This window comes from Pan troglodytes, chromosome 19 (assembly GCF_028858775.2).
Source record: "Pan troglodytes isolate AG18354 chromosome 19, NHGRI_mPanTro3-v2.0_pri, whole genome shotgun sequence".
Taxonomy (NCBI): Eukaryota; Metazoa; Chordata; class Mammalia; order Primates; family Hominidae; genus Pan; species Pan troglodytes.
The window spans coordinates 93,176,152-93,199,767 of record NC_072417.2 but is presented as its reverse complement, the minus strand read 5'-3'; the positions used below and the strand labels follow the sequence as shown (position 1 = coordinate 93,199,767).

The 23,616-nt window shown below is 47.5% G+C and overlaps 1 long non-coding RNA gene across 1 annotated transcript; it reads right to left on the bottom strand.

Annotated features, from left to right (window-relative positions):
* Positions 1-668: 668 nt before the first annotated feature.
* Positions 669-12,679, bottom strand: LOC129137552 (uncharacterized). The gene is made up of 4 exons (XR_008540206.2): positions 11,895-12,679; positions 6,849-7,033; positions 5,581-5,609; positions 669-771 (listed from the first exon to the last, which is right to left on the bottom strand). It is a non-coding gene; the product is annotated as an uncharacterized LOC129137552 (long non-coding RNA).
* Between the last annotated feature and the right edge of the window lie 10,937 nt (positions 12,680-23,616).

Sequence of the window (23,616 nt, the reverse complement as noted above, 5' to 3'; positions counted from 1 at the left end):
GGTTGCAGTGAGCCGAGATTGTGCCATTGCACTCCAGCCAGGGTGACAGTGCGAGACTGTGTCTAAAAAAAAAAAAAATGCCGAATCTGGATGCACTGCCTATGAGTTAGCCCAGTTCCTCAAGGAGCAGTACATAAAAAATAAAAATAATAAAAAAAAACTTTTGCCAGCAACATCTGAGCTGAACTAAAATTTAAGTAAAATTAAAAGTTTACATTTCAATCACGTAGAATACGATCCCATTTTTATATAATGGTGTTAGTTTATCTCTGGGAGTCCCTCAATCTCTGTGCCCATCCATCCATTCATCCAATCTGCCGATCAGTCTGTCCTGTCATTCCGTGTGTGTGTGTGTGTGTGTGTGTGTGAGTGTGTGTGCATGAGAGAGAAAGAGAGGGGGAGAGAAATGGAGAGGCAGAGAGCAGAGGGATTCTGGAACACTCCTCACCAATGCTAATGCTTGCTGTTCATGGTGGTAGATTGTAAAGAAATCTGTTTAGGCCTGGTGCGGTGGCTCACGCCTGCAATCCAGCACTTTCAGAGGCTGAGGCAGGCAGATCACTTGAGGTCAGAGTTCGAGACCAGCCTGCCAACATGGTGAAACCCCATTTCTACTAGAAATAGAAAAATTAGCCGGCTGTGGTGGTGCTCGCCTGTAGTCCCAGCTACTCGGGAGGCTGAGGCAGGAGAATCGCTTGAACCTGGGAAGTGGAGGTTGCAGAGAGCTGAGATGGTGCCACTGCTTTCCAGCCTAGGAGCCAGAGTGAAACTCTACCTCAAAAAAAAAAAAAAAAAAAAAAAAAAAAAAGAAATCTGTTTAGAATAAGCAAGTATGGGTTCAATAAAAACCATAAAGTCATTATTTTAGAAAACAATAAAATTAATCCAATTGATGAAACAGAGAAGGAGATGGGCCTCATCCTAGAAGTGTTCACCACGGAACACTGGGGTCCTAGGTTGTCTGGCACAGTCCTTTTATGACTCTTGTCCTGGAGTAATGATCAACGGTGCCACCTTTCTCTCTCAATACAGACTGGGTTTAGGGGGCATCATGGGAAGGGGAGGTGAAGGCACGCCGAGTCGAGCTCCTCCAGCTACGCGGGGACACCAGCAGAAACGTCTCCTCTCCTGCTCCCCTCAGCCCCCATGAACGCGGCACATGGAGAGGGTGGGAGCCCAGGGGATGACATACTGGCTGAAGTGGGGAAAGTTCTAGAAGAAGGAAAGCGGGAGGAAGTCTTGGCTGGTCTAGGATGCATCAGTCAGGAAGACAACTGTTTCTTCCCCTCAGGGCAGGATTTCTCAGCTTTCTACTTAGTGAAGGAGAGTGCAGCATCTTTCTAAAATCCCGGTATTTGCCCCCAAATCTCTTACGAAACATCTACTTCAATAGGCATTCGGCCTGAGCCTAGAGGTTCCAAGGCAGATGGAAAATACAGGTGTCCCTAAACAGTCGCCTACAAGGCCTTTCTTTGGGGCCAATGGCCCTGTGATTAAGTTGGTGCCAAAGAGCCAATGACTGAAAAACTAGGGCTTACCACAGTATAATGTTTGTTTCTGGCAAATGACACTCTGGCACGCTCTCCAGTATTTTACTACATCGAGTTGCCAAGGGGCCACATCTCCAGCTTGCAGCTGAAACCGTGGGAGTTCTGGACAGCCAGGTCTCTGCGGATACCCTGAGGACCAGGACTGGTGGTCAGCCCAGGACTACAGGTTTCTCGGGTGCCTTCCCGGGGCTGGGTCCAGGTGGCAACGACCGGGTCTGGGAGGGTCCTCTAGTTGGATTGTCCCTCTGCCCCTGACTTGCCCGAGCCTCACAGGACTCCTGAGGAGGGTCTGAGGGTGCTGACTGTGCCCTCCCATCAGACTGAACTCAGAAAGCCAGGGCAGCTCAAGCCAAAGCTGCCTCACCAGCAGCTGAAGACAGGGGCTCTGCAGAACTCTCCAGACCCCAGCCAACTGCCCCAGCCAGCTGCCCCTCAGGCTTCTGGAGCCCCCAGAGCCTCACTGAACTTCAAGCATCAGCGGGTGGAGCTAAATAGAAGTCACTAGTCCCTTCTGCAGTTGCCATGAAGCAACTTACAGTAGACTCCAATGGCAGTTAACAATTGCAGGAGTTTCTCTGTAACTTGTCCCAGTGTAAATAAGGGTTAGTCCTAACAGTAAAACAAAGCAAAACAAAACAAAACAAAACATCTTAGGGCTGGGCACAGTGGCTCAGGCCTGTAATCCCAGCACTTTGGAGGCCAAGGCAGGAGGATTGCATGAGCTCAAGAGTTCAAGGCTACAGTGAGCTATGATTGTGCCACTGCCCTCCAGCCTGGGTGACAGAGCAAGACCCTGGCTCAAAAAAAGGAAAAGAAAGAAAAAGAAAGAAAGAGAGAGAGAGAGAGAGAAAGAAGGAAAAGAAGAAAAGAAAGAAAGAGAGAGGAAGGAAGGGAAGGAGAGAGAGAAGGAAGGAAGGAAGGAAGGGAGGGAGGGAGGGAGGGAGGGGAGGGGAAGGGGAAGGTGAATGGGAAGGTGCCAGGAGCCGTGGCTCACGCCCGTAATCCCAGCACTTTGGGAGACCAAGATGGGCGGATTACCTGAAGTCAGGAGTTTGAGACCAGCCTAGCCAACGTGACAAAACCCTGTCTCTACTAAAAATAAAAAAATTAACCAGGTGTGGTGGCGTGCACCTATAGTCCCAGCTACTTGGGAGACTGAGGCAGGAGAATCACCTGAACCCAGGAGGCAGAAGTTGCAGTGAGCCGAGATTGTGCCACTGCAACTCTAGCCTGGGCTACAGAGGGAGACTTCTGAAAAAGGAGAGAAGAGGGGAGGGGAGGAGAGGGGAGAGGAGGGGAGTGGAGAGGAGGAGAGAGGAGGAGAGGGGAGAGGAGGGGAGAGGAGGGGAGAGGAGGGGAGGGGAGGGGAGGGGAGGTGAGGGCCCAGAGATCCCTAATTCCAAACTCTGAATCTAACTGTACAGCAATTCTAGAAGAGCCTAAGATCATAAAATCCTGAGCATCTAAGATGTGGGTTCTCCTTATTTGACCCCTCCCAGGTCAACATCCTTCTCCTAACCCAAGTGTCAGTCTCTTCCCTTGCCAGTGAAGTAGGGTAGAAGGCATGTACACACACGCACACGCACACACACACACGTACATACCCCATGGGGGGCAGAGGGTGACAAGCCCAGGAGGAGGGGGCACAGCTCACCCCGGCCCCCCAGTGCCATGACAGGCTGGCTGTGCCCCTGCTACCAACAGCAGGCAGCTGGTCTTGCTCACTTTGTTCTGAACTTAGACACCTTCCTTCTGCTGTCTTTCATCCCGCGGCAATAGCGAAGAGATGAGAGTATAAAACAGAGATCCCTTTCATCTAGCATGACCCGTGCTGTTTGAAGGCAGAACTCAGCATTCAGAGAATGTTCCAGTGATTGACCCAGCAACACAGACAAGCCGTTTTCTGCTCTCTAGTCCACATACAAGGCAGCTCCTCCACTCCTGATGAGGAAGATGCCGGCCCCTCCCACTCCCCTGGGACCACTCTCGGGCCCCATCAGACCTGTGTCGGCTGAGCCCCTCCGTAGGCTGAGCCCTCCGTAGGCTGACCTGCTCTTCGCCGGATGGACTGCGCGCACTTACCTTCCCCCTCCCAGGGAAGCGAGGACTGAATGTGGCCCAATCTCTGGCTGAACTGAACGGCAGTGGACAAGCAGGTTTGACAGGCACATCCCACAGGAGCAGTGCCTTATATGGGGCTTCTATGAGCCATCGAAGCACCAGTACAGTCCCACAGCTGGACATTGCCGTAAGAACCACAGGGATGGCGGAGAACAGTCCGTGCATCTGGTCGACCCATAGAAGATGGTGATTGAGGGTGATTGAGGGGAAGGCTTCAGGGTTGGGGGCTGGGAATCCTCTCTCCTTTGTGAACGGTCACCCAGTTCATCATCATTTCTACCCTTGGGAAAATCCTACGAAGATCAGGATAAATTCTAGGGCCTTTCTTGGTTCTCACGATCCATTATTGGAAGTATCTGAATAATTCCAATAGATCCATCTCAAGTTAACATTTCATAACTATTGTTTAGATTTAGATGAAAGTCTTGGTCCTCCACGTTGAGATATGTCTAGAATCCGATCCATTCTCACCACCTGCACTGTGGTGCCCTGATCATGGCCCACCGGGACCTCTGCAATGGCTCCTAACTTCTTCCCACGCCCCCATCACCAGCGCTCAACACAGCAGGCAGAGAAGTCCTGCTAGAGCATGAGTCAGCTCCTGTCATTCCCTTCGGTGTACAGCTCCTGGAGTCCTCAGCGTGACCATGAGGCTCTGCTTATCAGGTCCTTGCTGACCTTATCTCTCTTTTACCTGCTCCAGACACACAGCCCGACAGTCTTGACAGTCCAGGCACACTTCTGCCCCAGGGCCTTTGCACCTGCTGTTCCCACTGCCTGGAACACTCTTTCCCATCCCTCCTTCCAGACTCTACTCAAATGCTACTTCCCAGATCATCCTACTTAAGTCCGTAGACCTCCCATCCTGGCCTTCACTCCCCTTCCCTGTTCCATCTTCTCTGTGGGAATACTGCCTTGACCTAATGTGTATTCTAGTTACGTGGCTTCCTGCCAGCCTCCCCACTCCACAGTAACCTACTGAGGACAATAATTCTTGTCTTTCTTGTTCCCTGCTGTGTCCCCACCCCTAGGGCTGTGATATTCCACAAATATTGGTTGAGTGAATGAATAAACATTGGTTAGGGGCTTGGTTCCCAATGATGCAGACACTGAAAGAAGGGAAATTCACAGCTCCATGGCCTGAGAACCTTCAGGATTATCCTGCGGACAGTCAAAGATCGGCCTTCAAGGTCATGTAGCTCGTGGTGGCTGAGCAGTAGCTCCAACCCAAATCTCCTGGTGATGAGCCGGCTGAAGGCACAGCCAGTTGGGCAGAGCAAGTGAGAACACAGGCCGAGGCCAGGTGCAGACATGAACTCTCCAACCAGGGTTACAGCCCCACTGGGTGTCAGCTTCCCCTCGGGCAGTTCATTTAAGCCCCTAAGGCTCAGCTCTCATAGTTTCCTCCAGCAGACCTCATGATAAGCCCTCCCCCACAGTGGGAAAGCTTGCCAGCTCATCACACTGTGCCAGCCACACAGAGAATTCTAGTTACAGAAAACGCAAAGAAATGCCACCATTCCCAGTAAAAGAGGGGAGCAGAAGAATGCACTGGAGATGGGAGGAGCCTCCCTAAGAACAGAAATAGCCATAGAAATAGTCAAGGTGCAGCCATAGAAAGGAATGAAGGGCCTTTGCAGAGACATGGATGAAGCTGGAAGCCATCATTCTCAGCAAACTCACATGGGAACGGAAACCCAAACACTGCATGTTCTCACTCATAAGTGGGAGCTGAACAGTGAGAACACATGGACACAGGGAGGGGAACAACACACACTGGGGCCTATGGTAGGGGGAGTGGAGGCGGAGCATCAGGACAAATAGCTAATGCACGTGGGGCTTAAAACCTAGGAGATGGGTTGACAGGTGTAGCAAACCACCATGGCACATGTCTACTTATGTAACAAACCTGCACATTCTGCACATGTATCCCGGAACCTAAAATAAAATAAAATAAAAAGAAACAGTCAAGGAAGCCACAACCCTGAAGGACCCTGTGTTTTCTGAGGTCAAAAACCATATCTTAGGCTAGGTGCAGTGGCTCACGCCTGTAACCCCAGTGCATTGAGAGGCTGAGGAGGGAGGATTGCTTGAGGCCAAGAGTTCGAGACCAGCCTGGGCTACACAGGAAGACCCTGTCTCTACAAAAAATAATTTAAAAAAAAAGCCGGGTGTGGTGCAACATGCCTGTGGTCCCAGCTACTCCAGAGGCTGAGGTGGGAGGATCACTTCAGCCCAGGAGGTAGACGCTGCAGGGAGCCGTGGTTGCACCACTGCACTCCAGCCTGGGCAATAGAAGGAGACCCTGTCTCAAGCAAAACAAAACAAAACATATCTTAATCACTATGGCATCTTCAGGAGGGCCCCACTGGCAGGTCATCTGTATCACACAGAATTGCAGCTGCATACACATGTCCAGAGCCAATAAAGGAGCACCTCTAGTAATCCAGCCAGGTTAGGTTAGGGTATCCCTGGAAAAACTCAGAAGGGGGACCTGGGGGACAGGGGCCAGCAGGCACCAGGACGGCACCACCCAGGGGCTCTGTGCCCTGTGGCAGTGATCAGTGAAGAAACGGACATGTGCCAGACTTGGGCCAGCTGAAGAGCTCCTCTGGGCACTTTTTTTTTTTTTTTTGAGACAAGTCTCACTCTGTCACCCAGGCTGGAGTGCAGTGGCTTCACCTCAGCTCACTGCAGCCTCCACCTGCCAGGTTCAAGTGATTCTCCTGCCTCAGCCTCCCGTGTAGCTTGGATTACAGCTATGTGCCACCATGCCCAGCTAATTTTTGTATTTTTAGTAGAGACGGGGTTTCACCATGGTGGCCAGGCTGGTCTTGAACTCCTGATCCCAAGTGATCTGCCCACCTTGGATTCCCAAAGTGCTGGGATTACAGGCATGAGCCACCACGTCTGGCCTCCTCTGGGCACTTTATTCATCCATAGAATGTAGGGAGTTGGGGAAAAGCTTTGCCTTGAAATCATGATGTTGGCACCAGATGAAGATGGAGGTGTGAGGCCCTAGAAGAATAAAAATCAGACCCTCACAAGAAAACCCCAAGATCAGGAGTTTAGGTTGATCGAGGAAGGGGGCCTCTACCTGACTCCCCTGCCACGGGTGGAGGTAAATAAAGGGTCAGGGTGTATAAACAGGGAGCGTATGCGTGTTCACTCTTGTACCTGGGGGCTGGGAGGATTCCAGGACTTCTTCCAAGACATTCGAAACAGGTCCTCAACATCCTAGCTGGAGACCAGAGTAGGCGTCTCTGGCTGGGTGGCTCTGCAGCGTGGCTGGCTGTGGATGAGGATGAGTGGCAGCAGAGACCTCACGCCCACCTCTGGGCCGCAACAGTGCATGCAGTGGGCTGGGTGGGGAATGGCAGGAAGCAGCTATTTCCATAAGAGCTGGTAAAACTGGTCACTCCTGTTGTGTTTTACAACTGCCTACCTGACAGCTCCACTTGGATGTCTAGACACCTCAAATATAACCCAGCTAAGTCACATCTATTGACTTTTTTCTTTTTCATTTTAAATATTGAGGCGAAATTCACACAACATAGAATTAACCATTTACAATTTTTTTTTTTTTTTTTATACGGAGTCTCGCTCTGTCACCCAGGCTGGAGTGCAGTGACGCAGTCTCGGCTTACTGCAAACTCCACCTCCCGGGTTCACGCCATTCTCCTGCCTCAGCCTCCCGAGTAGCTGGGACTACAGGCGCCCGCCACCACGCCCGGCTAATTTTTTGTATTTTTAGTAGAGATGGGGTTTCGCCGTGTTAGCCAGGATGGTCTCGATCTCCTGACCTCATGATCCCCCCACCTCGGCCTCCCAAAGTGCTGGGATTACAGGCGTGAGCCACCATGCCCGGCCACAAAAAAATTTTTTTAAAATACAGGGTTTTGCTCTGTTGCCCAGGCTGGACTGCAGTAGTGTGATCATAGCTCACTTCAGCCACAAACTCCTAGGCTCAAGTAATCCTCCTGCCTCAGCCTCCCAAGTAGTTGGGATTACAGGCATGTGCCACCACATTCAGCTAATTAAAAAAATTTTTTTTTTGTAGAGATGGGGTCTTGCCATATTGCCCAGGCTGGTCTCAAATACCTGGCCTCAAGCGATCCTCCTGTCTCAGTCTTTCAAAGTACTGGAATTACAGGTGCATGCCACCATGCCTGACTAATTATTTTATTTTATTTTTTCTAAAGACGGAGGTCTCGCCATGTTGCCAAGTTTGGTCTTGAACTCCCGACCTCAAGTGATCCACCCACCTTGGCCTGGGATTACAGGTGTGAGCCACAATGGCCAGCCAAAATTACCATTTTTAAAATGAACAATTCAGGCCAGGTGCGGTGGTTCACACCTATAATCCCAGCACTCTAGGAGGCCAAGGTGGGCAGATCACCTGAGGTCAGAAGTTGGAGACCAGCCTGGCCAACATGGTGAAACCATCTCTACTAAAAACACAAAAATTAGGCTGGGCGCGGAGGCTCACGCCTGTAATCCCAGCACTTTGGGAGGCTGAGGTGGGTGGATCACGAGGTCAGGAGATCGAGACCATCCTGGCTAACACGGTGAAACCGCGTCTCTACTAAAAACACAAAAAATTAGCTGGGTATGGTGGCGGGCACGTATACTCCCAGCTACTCGGGAGTCTGAGGCAGGAGAATGGCATGAACCTGGGAGGCGGAGCTTGCAGTGAGCCAAGATCGCGCCACTGCACTCCAGCCTGGGCGAGAGAGCTAGACTCTGTCTCAAAAAAAAAAAAAAAGAAAGAAAGAAAGAAAAAAACATGAAAATTAGCTGGGCTTGGTGGCAGGTGCTTGTAATCCCAGCTACTCATGACGCTGAGACAGGAGAATCGCATGAACCCTCGAGGTGGAGGTTGTAGTGAGCCAAGATCTGACTATCGCACTCCAGCCAGGGTGACAAGAGTGAAAATCTGTCTTAAAAAGATAAATAAAATAAAATAAAATAAAATAAAATGAACAATTCAAGCCAGGCACGGTGGCTCACACCTGTTATCTTAGAACTAGAACTTTGGGAGGCCGAGCTGGGAGGATTGCCTGAGCTCAGGAGCTCGAGACCAGCCTGGGCAACATGGCAAAACCCCGTCTCTAATAAAAATACAAAAAAATTAGCCAGGGGTGGTGGTGCACGCCTGTAATGCCAGCTACTGGGGAGACTGAGGCAGGAGAATTGCTTGAACCTGGGATGCGGAGGTTGCAGTGAGCCAAGACCACGCCACTGTACTCCAGCCTGGGTCACAGAGTGAGACTCCGTCAAATAAACAAACAAAAAAACACAATTCAGTGGCATTTAGTAAATATACAACATTGTGTGACCACTTTATCTAGTTTCAAAACATTTTTACCACCCAAAAAGAAACCACACACCCGTTAAGCAGCTCCCAGTCAAAGGCAACCACCAATCTGCTTTCCATCTCTGGATTTGCCTGTTCTGCACATTTCATGTACGTGGAGTTGTGTAATATGTGGCCTCTTGCATTGGTGTCTTCCCCTCTGCATGATGTTTTGAGGCTCCTCTGTGTCATAGCCTGTGTCAGTGCCTCGTCCCGGATGTGGCCATATCGTATTCCATTGTGTGAACGCCGTGCGTTGCTGATTCATTTGTCTGTTCATGGCCATCGGGCTCTCGTGAATGCTGCTATTGTAACCGTGCAGTGGGTTCATTTATCCTACTTCCCAGATAGAGCCAATTTATCAAGACAGGGGAATCGAAATAGAGAAAGAGTTTAATTCACGCAGAGCTGGCTGAACAGGAGACTGGAGTTTTATGATGACTCAAACCAGCCTCCCCAGAATTCGGAGGCTAGGATTTTTCAAGGATAGTTTGGGGGCCCCGGGAATGAGTGCTGCTGGTTGGTTACAGATGCAATGACAGGGGTGACAGTCTTCTTCTGGGTGAGGCCACAGGACACATTGGCAGGTCCAGGTGGACCCATCATCTGTCAGAAATGCAAAACCCTGGCCGGGCGCAGTGGCTCAAGCCTGTAATCCCAGCACTTTGGGAGGCCGAGGCAGACAGATCACAAGGTCGGGAGATCAAAAACATCTTGGCCAACATGGTGAAACCCCATCTCTACTAAAAATAAAAAATAAAAAATTAGCTGGGCGTGGTGGCACACGCCTGTAATCCCAGCTACTCTGGAGGCTGAGGCAGGAGAATCATTTGAACCCGGGAGGCAGAGGTTGCAGTGAGCCGAGATCGGGCCACTGCACTCCACCCTGGGCAACAAGAGCAAAACTCCATCTCAAAAAAAAAAAAATAAATAAATAAAATAAAAATAAAAAAAAACCGAAGAAGAAGAAATGCAAAATCCTGAAAAGACATCTCAAAAGGCCAATCTTAGATTTATGTGTACACATCAGCAGAACTCAGGCTCCTCTCATCCTCCTAACTTGGTAGACTTTCATTAGCCTTACGATGACAGTTTAGTTTTGGAGAAGGGCTATTATCGTTTAAACCACAAACTAAATGTCTCCCAAAGCGAGCTTGGCACAAGCCCAGTTTGGAGGTTAAAGACAAGATGAGGCGTTTCGCTGGAGCCCATGAGGTTGAGGCTGCAGTGAGCTATGATTGCACCACTTCACTCCAGCCTGGGCTACTCAGTGAGACCCTATCTCTTAAAAAACTTAAAACAACAACAAAAACAAACAAACAAAACAACCAAACTGCACACTTTGGATTCCATGTGGGATTAACAATGGAAGCTACTCCATTTTGGAGTCTGGTATTTAAAATTCTCACTGCGGCTTGGGTTTGCCTCCTGATCAGGGAATCAGTCCCTGCTGGCTTCCATTTATTGATCCTTATCCCTTCCATGAACAGCTTTTGATTTCTTGCCTTCTGTCTTTGGGACACAGGGCTTTTGGACCCTTATGTGCAGGTGGTCAGCTGAGAAGCTGAGACCCTAGAGAATACAGCTGAACAGAAATGTGAGTTAGACTCCACTTGTGGCTAGTGAAACTTCACTTTCTTTGAGCTGTCTTTGGGATGGGTCTGGGACTTATACAAAAAGAATTATCAGCTGTTTGGCCCAGCTAAAATCTGCTAACAAGAGATTTGAAAGGATTTTTTGGGGGGCAGGGGGGACAGAGTCTCACTCTGTCAACCAGGCTGGAGTACAGTGGCACAATCTCAGCTCACTGCGAGCTCCGCCTCCTGGGTTGAAGCAATTCTCATGCCTCAGCCTCCCGAGTAGACGGGATTAAAGGCATGCACCACCATGCTTGGCTAAGTTTTGTATTTTTGGTAGAGACGGGGTTTCACCACGTTGGCCAGGCTGGTCTCGAACTCCTGGCCTCAAGTGATTCGCCCACCTTGGCCTCCCAAAATGCTGGAATTACAGGCATGAGCCACTGTGCCCAGCCGATTCCTTCTCTTTTTTTTTTTTTTTTTTGAGACAGAGACTTGCTCTGTCGGCCAGGCTGGAGTGCAGTGGCACGATCCTGGCTCACTACAACCTCCGCCTCCCAGGCTCAAGCAATTCTCCTGCCTCAGCCTCCAGAGTAGCTGGAATTACAGGCGTCCGCCAGCATGCCTGGCTAATTTTTGTATTTTTAGTAGAGAGGAGTTTCACCTTGTTGGCCAGGCTGGGCTCAAACTCCTGACCTCAGGTAATCCGCCCACCTCGGCCTCCCAAAGTGCTGGGATTACAGGCGTGAGCCACCATGCCCGACCGATTCCCTCTCTTTTTAGACCACACGGGGTAACTTCCTGACATTGCCATGGCATTTGTAAACCATCATGGCGCTGGTAGGAGTGTCATTTTGCATGCTAACACATTATAATTAGCATATAATGAGCAGGGAGGACAGGCAGAGGTCACTTCCATCGCCATCCTGGTTTTGGTGGGTTCTGGCTGGCTTCTTCATCGCATCCTGTTTCATCAGCAAGGTCTTTGTGACCTATATTTTGTGCCAACCTCCTATCTCATCCTCTGACTAAGAATGTCTAACCTCCTGGGAATGCAGCCCAGTGGGCCTCAGCCTTATTTTACCCGGACCCTGTTCAAGATGGAGTCACTCTGGTTCGAACGCCTCTGACACCTCTGTTCACTTCATTAAAAAAAAATTGTTCTCCCGTATACTTTTACTCCGCCCCACTCCTGCTTCCGCTGCCATATTCAGTACCATGTAAAGAGATCTAGAGATTTCTAATGACCCAAACCCCTTAAGGAACTCAGAAAAAAAAGATGCCACTCACCGTTGGTTGGAGGGCTTCTGCTTTCCTTGTGGAGTTTCAAGCGCAACATGGAGAGTCTCCTGAGGTCTAACGCTCCGCTCTCTTTTGCACAGTATTACCCGATTTCTTTGGCTTTTCGGAGATACCAAAAATGGCCCTGTATTGTGAGAAAACTTGACCGTGGTTTGCGTAATGGTTAGGCAAGAGATACAGTTTTAGAGGTGGCTGATGGCAGTTGCTTACAGAAAATGGTTATTACTACAGGGGGTGACAAAAAGCATGGTTTGGGGCACCAATGAGGTGGGAAATCAGCCGGATTTGTTTTCTGAGCACCGGTAATGACCCTGCTGGTCAAAGCAGGATGCAAACTGGGTGCAGTGGCTCTTCCCTATAACCCCAGAATTTTGGGAGGCTGCAAAAGGAGGATCACTTGAAGCCAGGAGTTTGAGACCACCCTGGGCAACATAGTGAGACCCCCGTCTCTACAAAAAATTAAAAAATTAGCCAAGCATGGTGGCATGTGCTTGTGGGCCCAGGTACTTGGGAGACTAAGGCAGGAGGATTGCTTGAGCCCAGGAGGTCAAGGCTGCAGTAGGCCATGATTGTACCACTGCGATCCAGCCTGGGCAATGGAGCGAGACCCTATCTCAAAAAAAAAAAAAAAAAAAGCAGGCTTAAATAAAAAAAAAAAAAAACCAGCTGAAACCAGCAGATGGAAAGAAAAGTGACCTCCAGTTGCCCTCACTGCTCATCAGCATGAAGACCTTCCTTACGGCACTATGACAGCCTATAAATGCCATGGCAATACCCTATATGGTTCCAGAACTCCCCTACTTCTTTTCTAGAAAATTCAGAATAGCCCACCCCTTGATTAGCATATAATTAAGACCGGGTGTCATTGTGGCTAGCCAGTGCTCCCTTGTTGCAGCTGTGGCTGCCCCTGCTGCTGCTGCTGCTCCTCCTCCTGCTGCTGTTTACTGCTACTCTGGCCTCTCCCTGTGGGTTAGCCCTGCTCTTAAATTATTTCCTGAGCAAAGCCAAGAACTCTCTCAGGCTAAGCCCCAATTTTGAGGTGTGCCTGTGTTACCTAGAGGCTATGAAAACACAGCCCACCAAGGGATACGACTCCACGGGCGATAGGCTGACCACAGATTGGGATAACTGGCTTTGTTTCCGAGTAGCCCTATTTTTCTAAAAGATGTTTAATTATTTTTTTCCTCTCTTTTTTTCTCCTTTTCCCAGTTCCTGACTTCCTACTTAGCCCTTTAGGTATGCAAATCTAGCCTTTTCTCCCCTCCTTCACCAGACAGTCCCTCGAGATCCCCTGGCAAGTGCATCTAACTCCTGGAGAGTTAACAGTTGATTTACAGACCAAAGCATGCCTGCTATGGAACTCCCCCATCAGGGGCTGGCCTGGAGAGATAATGGTCTGTCCACAAAAGTGCCAGCAGTCACAAGCTCGACCACCTGATAGATAAGGCACTGGAGCTAGCATGAACCCACTCCTGCCCCTGCTCACTTCCTCCCCTGTCTTTTAGAAGTGCCCACTTTCTGTTCCAAAAGCAAAGTGGGACAGCTAAATGCAAGACAGATGCCTGTGCCACTTCCCCAAGCTAGCTTTGGAATAAATAACCTTATTTGTGCCAGACCTCATTCTAAATAATTGGACTCTGCAAGTGGCCAGCAACTAACCTACTCTACTGTTGAGTTAGAGCTCTGGGTTGCCCACCAGCCTCCAGAGAATGTCCTTACAATGAAATGCACTGTGGGGAGCATCACACCATCCCGTCCCATGACAAAATGAAATGCACTGTGGGGGTATTGCCCGGTCCAGTCCTGTGCTGAAATCAAATGCACTGTGGAGGCACTGCACTGTCCAGTCCCATGACAAAATGTAATGCACTGTGGGAGCATCACGCCATCCAGTCCCGTGCCGAGATGAAATGCACCGTGGGAGGATCACACCGTTCAGTCCTGTGAGGAAGTGAAATGTACCGTGGGAGCATCACGCCATCCAGTCCCGTGCCGCAATGAAATGCACCGTGGGAGGATCACACCGTTCAGTCCTGTGAGGAAGTGAAATGTACCGTGGGAGCATCACGCCGTCCAGTCCCGTGCCGCGATGAAATGCACCGTGGGAGGATCACACCGTTCAGTCCTGTGAGGAGATGAAATGTACCGTGGGAGCATCACGCCGTCCAGTCCCGTGCCGAGATGAAATGCACCGTGGGAGGATCACACCGTTCAGTCCTGTGAGGAGGTGAAATGTACCGTGGGAGCATCACACCGTCCAGTCCCGCGCCGCGATGAAATGCACCGTGGGAGGATCACACCGTTCAGCCCTGTGAGGAGATGAAATGTACCGTGGGAGCATTGCACCGGCCAGTCCCACACTGCTCTCTTCTTTCTGGGACCCAGGATTTGGTGTAAAAATGGGGTCTTTGATTTTGGAGGATCTGTGCTCTGCCTTCCAGCTGTGCCTGCTTTATGCGTATTTAAAGATTAGGCCCTAAAAACACCATGCTTTCTTTCCCCTTTTCATTAAAGGGCTCTACTCTTCAGGGTAATCTAATTTATCTAGTCATCTAATTAAGAAACAGGCCCTCTCCCTCTCCCTCTCCCTCTCCCTCTCCGTCTCCCTCTCCGTCTCCCTCTCCCCACAGTCTCCCTCTCCCTCTCTTTCCACGGTCTCCCTCTGATGCCAAGCCGAAGCTGGACTGTGCTGCCGCCATCTCTGCTCACTGCAACCTCCCTGCCTGATTCTCCTGCCTCAACCTGCCGAGTCATGTTTTTGGAGATGAAAATTTACAGTTCCCTCACAATTGTTTAGGGCATGAAACAGTTAAGAGATTAATAGTCTGAAGTGAGGGAGAGAAACTATTTGAAAAATGGCAAATGAAGAATCTTATGAGTCTATAAGATCTGCTTGTGTTTGTGTGTTTGTATGTCTATGTGTTTACGTATGTCATGTGTATGTCATGTTTCACTACCAAAATACATGAAAGAGCTCTAATTAATTGGCTTAAGGAAAAGGTAAGCACTTAAATCAAATATTTTATCAGAAAAACAGAAACGTTAACTCAAATGAGTTCTAGTTCAGGTGACTCTAGCAATCTTTGGTAAATAGGGTTCTAAACTATTGGTAAAACAGGATAGTAAAATGTCTTCAGAATTTAACTTAGACATTTTTGTCTAAGTTTAATGGTCTGTTTGTTTGGTCAGATTCTGTCACCTAAATGTTTTAAAGTCATAAAACTGTTGCTTATTATTTTAATTTTTTGAAACAGAGTCTTTTTCTGTCACCCAGGTGAGAGTTCAGTGGTGAGATCTTGGCTCACTGCAATCTTTGTTTCCTGGGCTCAAGCAATCGTCCCACCTCAGCCATGTGGAGGCATAGCTGCAGGCACTGTCCTTTGTCCTGGGCTCTGCATCCAGCACATTATTAAAATTGCTGACCTTCCAGGTTTTTCTCTAAAAATAAGTGTTACTAAGAGTTCACATCATAATTAATATATGTAATTAAAACTCCAGCCTGGGCTACACAGTGAGACTCTGTCTCAAAAATAAATAAATAAATAAAACTACTAGATAGAAGAAAAACATTTCTATGTGCAAAATATATGAGGAAAGTAAAACGTGTTTTTAGTAAAGGAGGTTATAAGCAGCCATACCATTGTAGTTTTTGTTAAAGGGATATTAATTTTGCCTAGTTAAGTTTTACACTGAGGGAATTCAAAAATGATAGATAAAACTAAATGTATACAGAAAGTTGAAAAAGAAAATGGAAAATTGTCAAAGCTTATAAAAGGTTTATAAAAATCTTGTGGTCAAACTGGTTAAGAATGGATGGATTTGTTTATAAAATTTTATTAAAATTAGCTTTATTATTAATAAAACACTAATGCAAATGTAAAATTTGGTTTCCTTTTTGGAACAAAATTTTTGTGTAATAAGAGTACAAGATGTCTGTCTACCTTTTGAGTAAACTTCAAAAAACAAAACAAAATAGGTGAGGGAGGCAGACAGATTCAGTGGCCTCATGCTGTATTTATTAGTTTTTGGCTTTTGAATTTTTTTTGAGATGGAGTCTTGCTCTGTCACCCGGGCTGGAGTACTGTGGCATAATCTTGGCTCACTGCAACCTCCACCTCCCAGGTTCAAGTGATTCTCCTGCCTCAGCCTCCTGAGTAGCTGGGATTACAGGCATGCACCACCACGCTTGGCCAATTTTTGTAATTTCAGTAGAGATGGGGTTTCGCCCTGTTGCCCAGGCTGGTCTCAAACTCCTGTCCTCAGGTGATCCACTGGCCTCAGCCTCCCAAAGTGCCGGTATTACAGGCATGAGCCACCGTGCCCAGCCTGAATTTATTAGGTTTATGATTGTTTGGGAAACTGACTCTATTAAAGAGTATATAATTTTTGCTTTTTGAAGTATTTCAATTATCATTGTGGCTCAATGACCATTTTACAGGGACCTGTGATCCTATTTTGTGATATGAAGTGTTTTAAACCTTTGATATTTGACAAACTATTTTCTTTTGAGCTATTTATAGCTTTTAACAATTGAGTGAAGTATATTCTTGTGAGCAAAATTTGAAGCATATTTCTTTCTCTTCATCTGATGTCTCCAAGTTTGAAAACTATTTGTGAGTATTCCTAATTTATGGCAATATAGTTATTTGCATAAGGTCAGTAAGAATCTGTTGTCTTTCATAACAGGACACAGTTGGAGACACTGATTATTTTACCAAGGCATCGACTAGAATGGCATATTTTAGATATGACTGGACTGTTTTGAGGAATTGAGGTTAACTTATAGAGCTGAAAAAAAGACAGTTGAAAAGACTGGCCTGGTACCTTGACTCAGTGGTTCCCCTGCAAGCTTCCTGACCTGTGTTAAGTAAAGAATGTCATTTTCTGATTAGGCCCAGGAATGTCAAAATATATTTTGAGACCTCTAGAATAACTCATCCAACTTATACAGGTATGTGTAGGCACAGATAAATCCTCGGCTTGGCTCCCAACTCATACAGGTATCTGTAGACACAGATAAATCCTTGGCTTGTCTCCCAACTCATACAGGTATCTGCAGGCACAGATAAATCCTTGGCTTGGCTCAAGAGGCTTTTACAAAGTCTAACCTTGGCCAGTCATGGTAGCTCAAGCCTGTAATCCCAATACTTTGGGAGATCAAGGCAGGAGGATTGCTTGAGGCCAGGAGTTCAAAACCAGACTGTGCAACATAGTAAGACTCCATCTCCCAAAACAACAACAACAACAACAAAGCCCAGTGTAATGATATGTTTCTCTCATCCAAGCTACTTGGGAGACTGAGGTTGGAGGACCACTTGAGCATAGGCGTTCAAGGTCATTGTGAGCTATGATCACACCACTACACTCCAGCCTGGGCAAAAGAGTGAGACCCTGCATCCAAAATAAATAAGGCCAGGTGCAGTGGCTCATGCCCATAATACCAGCACTTTGGGAGGCTGAGGTGGGCAGATCTCCTGAGGTCAGGAGTTTGAGACCAGTCTGAGCAACATGGCAAAACCCTATCTGTACCAAAAATACAAAAAATACTCAGGTGTGGTGGCATGCGCCTGTAGTCCCAGCTACTTGGGAGGTGGAGGTGGGAAGATTGCTTGAGCCTGGGAGGCAGAGGTTGCAGTGAGCTAAGATCGTGCCACTGCACTCCAGCCTGGGTGACAGAGTAAAACTCTGTCTAAAAGAGAGAGAGACAGAGAGATTAAATAAATAGTCTAACCTTATAAAAAGTTCCAGCAAAAGCAACCTAAAAGAGCCTATATGGCCAATTACTATTTTTACTATACTTTATGCAAATAATCGGGCCAAGTGTAATAAGACTAAAACTTATTTTACCAATATATTGGTCTTACTATGATTTCTTCTTGATAACAATGGGAAACTGGAGACAGAAAAATTAGGTTTCAAAAGAAAACTACAGGCTGGGTGGGAGGATTGCTTGGGGCCAGAAGTTCAATACCAGCTTGGGTGACATAGCAAGACTTCTTCCCTACAATAATTTTTTTTAAGAAAGAAAGAAAGAATACTATAGTACACTTGTTGTTAGTTTCCAGCCTTGTCCATTGTTTTTTCAGTTTTTATTATTTTCTACAATTTGTGATGAATCCTCCATTCTTATCTGGCTACAAATCTCCAAACTAACATTTTCAAAATCTTCTTCCATCTTTCTGATGTGGACCGAATGAAATTGCTACCACATTTTCCCTGAGGCCTTGCAAGCTGAAGCTCATACTATCAGGGGAACCAGCCTCCAATGAATATTTCAGCGTAGGTTCTTTTCTATTTTCCCTAAGTATTGGCTGTTCTGAGAAATAAAGAGAAAGAGTACAAAAGACAGAAATTTTACAGCTGGGCCTCTGGGGGTGACATCACCTATTGGTAGATTCCGTGATGCTCCTTGAGCCCCAAAACCAGAAAGTTTTTTATTAGGGATTTCAAAAGGGGAGGGGGTACGAACAAGGAGTAAGTCACAAAGATCACATGCTTCAAAGGGCAATAAAAGATCACAAGGGCAGAAGGGCAGAGTAAGATCACAAGGCCAGGGTGAAATCAGAATTACTGATGAGGTTCCATGTCCCACTGGGCATGCATTGTCTTGACAAACATCTTAACAGGAAACAGGGTTTGAGAGCAGACAACCGGTCTGACTACAATTTGCCAGGCTGGAATTTCCTAATCCTAGCAAGCCTGAGGGCACTACAGGAGACCAAGGTGTATTTCATCCCTTATCTTCAACCACATAAAACAGACACTCCCAGAGTGGCCGTTTTAGAGGTCTCCCCCTGGGAATGCATTCCTTTTCCAGGGTTATTCCTTGCTGGGAAAAGAATTCAGCAATATTTCTCCTATTTGCTCTCTGCAAGAAGAAAACTATGACTGTGTTCTGCCCGGCCCCGCAGGCAGTCAGACCTTATGGTTATCTTCCTTGTTCCCTGAAAGTCACTGTTATCCTGTTCTTTTTGAGGATGCCCAGATTTCGTATTGTTCAAGCACACGTTTTACAAACAATTTGTGCAGTTAACGCAATCATCACAGGGTCCTGAGGGGACATACATCCTCAGCTTATGAAGATGATGGGATTAAGGGATTGAAGTAAAGACAGGTATAGGAAATTATAACAGTATTGATTGGGGAAGTGATGTCCATGAAATCTTCACAATTTATGTTCAGAGACTGCAGTAAAGATAGGCGTAAGAAATTATAAAAGTATTAATTTGGGGAATTAATAAATGTCCATGAAATCTTCACAATTTATGTTCTTCTGCTGTGGCTTCAGCTGGTCCCTCCATTCGGGGTCCCTGGCTTCCTGCAACAGGCTGAAGTTTTTCTTTTAGGTTAAAATAGAGATAAGATTGATCAAACAGACTCTTTGTGGCAATAAGATACCAAATTATAAACAAGACCTAAGGCCATGGCAGGCAAAGGCTGATTCACACCCTACTAACCATAAACCCTTGTCAACCTTTTTTTTTTTAATTAACCTGGTACAAGGTGGCTTCCTTTCCAAACTGGTTCTGGATGAGCACACATGACAGAATGGAAATCAAAATATTTTTCTGTGAAATATATTTCTTTGACATATTTTGGAATGGCACTGCAAAGCTGTCTTTCGGCTGGGCGCGGTGAACTCACGCCTGTAATCCCAGCACTTTGGGAGGCTGAGGCAGGTGGATCATAAGGTCAGGAGATTGAGACCATCCTGGCTAACACGGTGAAACCCCGTCTCTACTAAAAAATACAAAAAAAATAGCTGGGCGTAGTGGCAGGCGCCTGTAGTCCCAGCTACTCGGGAGGCTGAGGCAGGAGAATGGCATGAACCTGGGAGGCGGAGCTTGCAGTGAGCCAAGATTGTGCCACTGCAGTCTAGCCTGGGCAACAGAGCGAGACTCCGTCTCAAAAAAAAAAAAGCTATCTTTTGTGGGGGAAATTAATTTGCATCTGTAGAGAATGTCCATTAACATATCCAGGCCTTGCCTGGATCTAGGAGAGATTTGCTGACAGCTTGACACCTTTAATGTCTGAAAAGAGACATTTGCCATCCATTTTCTCGGAGGGCTGCTAGAAACCTATGAGGCTTTCATTTACATAACAAGGGCCTTCATCCCCACAACTGCCTTAACTCAAGCATTCTTTTCTACTTACTTCAGGTCTTTAGACGGTAGATTAACTCTTTTTGACTCCCCCAAAACGTAATATAAATAATAGCTTAACTCTCTCAAATGGCAAGTAAAGAATCTGTAAAACCCACGTATGACTTGTAAGCCCCTGCTCTGGGATATCCTGCCGTTCAGGCTGAACCAAACGTACACCTTCCATGCACTGACTTACATCTTTGCCTGTAACTCCTGTTTACCTAAAATGTATAAAAGTAAACTGTTACCAGCCAGGCACAGTGGCTACTGCCTGTAATCCCAGCACTTTGGGAGGCCAAGGCGGGTAGATCACCTGAGGTCAGGAGTTTGAGACCAGCGTGACCAACATGGTGAAACCCCATCTCTACTAAATACAAAAAATTAGCCAGGCGTGGTACTGCACGCCTGTAATCCCAGCTACTTGGGAGCCTGAGGCAGGAGAATCGCTTGAACCTGGGAAGCAGAGGTTGTGGTGAGCTGAGATTGTGCCACTGCACTCCGGCCTGGGCAACAAGAGTGAAACTCCATCTCAAAAAAAAAAAAAAAAAAAAAAAAAAGGAAACTGTCTCACGTGTCCTTGTGAAGAGACCACCAAACAGGCTTTGTGTGAGCAACACGGCTGCTTATTTCACATGGGTGCAGGCAGGCTGAGTCCAAAAAGAGAGTCAGTAAAGGTGGTGGGATTATCATTAGTTCTTATAGGTTTTGGGATAGGCGGTGGAGTTAAGAGCAATGTTTTGGAGGGCAGGGGGAGGATCTCACAAAGTACATTCTCAAGGGTGGGGAGAATTACAAAGAACCTTCTTAAGGGTGGGGGAGATTATAAAGAAACTTCTTCAGGGTAGGGGAGATTACAAAGTACATTGATCAGTTAGTGTGGGGCAGAAACAAATCACAATGGTGGAATGTCATCAGTTAAGGCTATTTTCACTTCCTTTGTGTATCTTCAGTTGCTTCAGGCCATCTGGATGTATATGTGCAGGTCCCTGGGGATATGGTGGCTTAGCTTGGGCTCAGAGGCCTGACAGAAACTGTTACCTGGGTACCTTGTGACCACTTAAGGCTTTTTGGGTTTGTGTTTTTTCCAGGCCACAGTCACTTCTACTGGTTCAGAATAACCCTCTTGAAAACATTTTTACAGGGTTTGGTTTTTCTGTTAACACTGCACATGTGCTAGACTCTGACCAGCCAGTGCAGGGTCTGAGAGTCAAGACAGCAGTGAGGTGAGTTCAGGCAGCGCTCAGCAAGGTGCCTTGCCCCAGCCAGTTGGGTTTAGGCAGGGCTGTGCCTAGAAATGAACAGTGTTCACCCTTTAATACCTACGGATGGGTGGAGGCTTCTGGCAGGAAGTCACTTTTAGGGGATGGCCCCTTGGATCAGATCGAGGTCACTTCTATCTAGGACATCAACTCCTGCAGTGATGAGTTACAGGAACCCAGTGCAGCCCAGCAGCACTGCCCCTGAGCCTCCTGGGCAAGAAGAGCCACCTCACCCTTTTCTACCTGATTCCTGGGAGCCAATGAAGGTAAAGGAAAAGGGACAGGTCGGCTCTGGAGGGTGGCAGACCACCGGGCTGTTCCCATTGTCACAGGGCAAACCCCCAAAGTAGGACTCAGCCTGTGAGACCACGTGGGTTCCTGGCTTCCCACGGGAAGGAACTCAAAAGTGAGCCAACGGAATGAAGTGAAAACAGGTTTATGAAGGAAGTAAAGGAATAAAAGCGTGACTACGTCATAGGCAGAGCAGCCCTGAGGGGTGCCAGTTGGCTTTTATGGTAATTTCTTAATCGTATGCTAAAAAGGGGTGGACTGTTCATGAGTTTTCCGGGAAAGGGGTGGGCAATTCCCGGAACTGAGGGTTCCTCCCTGTTTCAGACCACATAGGGTAACTTGCAGGGGTGGCCATAGCACTTGGAGACTGTCATGGCTGGTGGGAGTGTCTTTTGGGCGTTATAATTAGCATATAAGGAGCAGTGAGGACAGGCGGAGGCTGCTTTCATCACCATCCTGCTTTTGGTGGAGTTCGGAGGCTTCTTTACCACACCCTGTTTTATCAGCGGGTCTTTGTGACCTCTATCTTGTGAAACAAGTCCTGCCAAATTCCTACCTCACCATCTCCCCTACAGCAACCTCCTGAGCTCACAGCGCTCCTGGCCAGCTGGGACTGCGTTGTGTCCCTCCCTCTCTCTTGCCCCAGAGGTCCACACATTGAGTAAGCCAACAACTATTTATTGAACACCTACTGAGCATTAGGGAAACAGTGGGGGCGAAACAGACATGACCCTAGCAGCCACATTTAATGGGGTGAGTAGTCTCCCTCCCCAACGTGGAAACCATGTGGGAAGTGAGATGCCAGTGACAGCGAAGATGCTGAGACCAGGCATAGGGGTCTGTCTACCTCAGTGACCGGGAGCCTCTTTTCCTAGACGCCATGGGGGCCAGGGACAAAGGGCAGGCACTATAGCTACTGTTTAGGGAACTCAGAGCCTGGCCTGCTTGTGCCTTTCCCTGTAGGGCGCTTGAACTTATCACACTGGGCCTTAGTGTCTCCATCAGTAAAAGAAAAAAGATACCTATCTGCATTCTGTACTTATGGAGATAATGGAGGTTTCCCATAGGAACGGAAACATTTATCCAGAACTTTAAGCAGGGAACTTGTGGATAGAAAGCTAAGCGAGGCTGTCAGCTCTCATTTTTTAAGTAGATGTTATGCATAGCACAACAGAGCTACTCAGAGCCGACACTTTAACAAATCTGGTGCATGACTCACAAGGCATGTTCTCAAGACACGGCTGACGCGATCCTAACTGCCTACCAGTAATAAACAGAACAAGGGGTTTGGGATCCTATTGACGCTAGGGCATCTGCTGAGCACTACATAGGCCATGGAAAAGCACGCACCATATTTCACAGCAAAAACCTCTTCTCCTGAGAGGAGCTCTTGCTGCTCTCCTACATGACAAAAACATGAGTCTCCTCCCATCTATTCACCACCTTCCCGCACTGCGTTTTCTAAAGCCTTTTTGGCAACAGGGACGGGTTTTGTGGAAGACAAAACCCATTCCATTTTCATACTGCTATAAAGAACTATCCGAGCCTGGGTTATTTATAAAGGAAAGAGGTTTAATTGACAGTTCAGCATGGCTGCGGAGGCCTCAGGAAACTTACAATCATGGCAGGAGGTGAAGGGGAAGCAAGGCACCTTCTTCACAAGATGGCAGGAGGGGAAAAGTGCCGAGCAAAAGGGGAAGAGCCCCTTATAAAACCATCAGATCTCGAGACAACTATGGAGACAACAGCATGGGGGACTCATCCCCGTGATTCAATTACTCCACCTGGCTTCTCCCTCGACACGTGGGGATTATAGGGATTATGGGATTACAATTCAAGATGAGATGTGGGTGAAGACATAAAGTCTAGCCACGTCAACAACTTTTCCACAGGTGGTGGAATAAAATTCTTCCAGAGATCGATGGGGTAGTGGTTTCGGGATGAAACTATTCCACCTCCCATCATCAGGCATTAGATTCTCATGAGGAGTGCACAACCTAGAGCCCTCGCATGTGC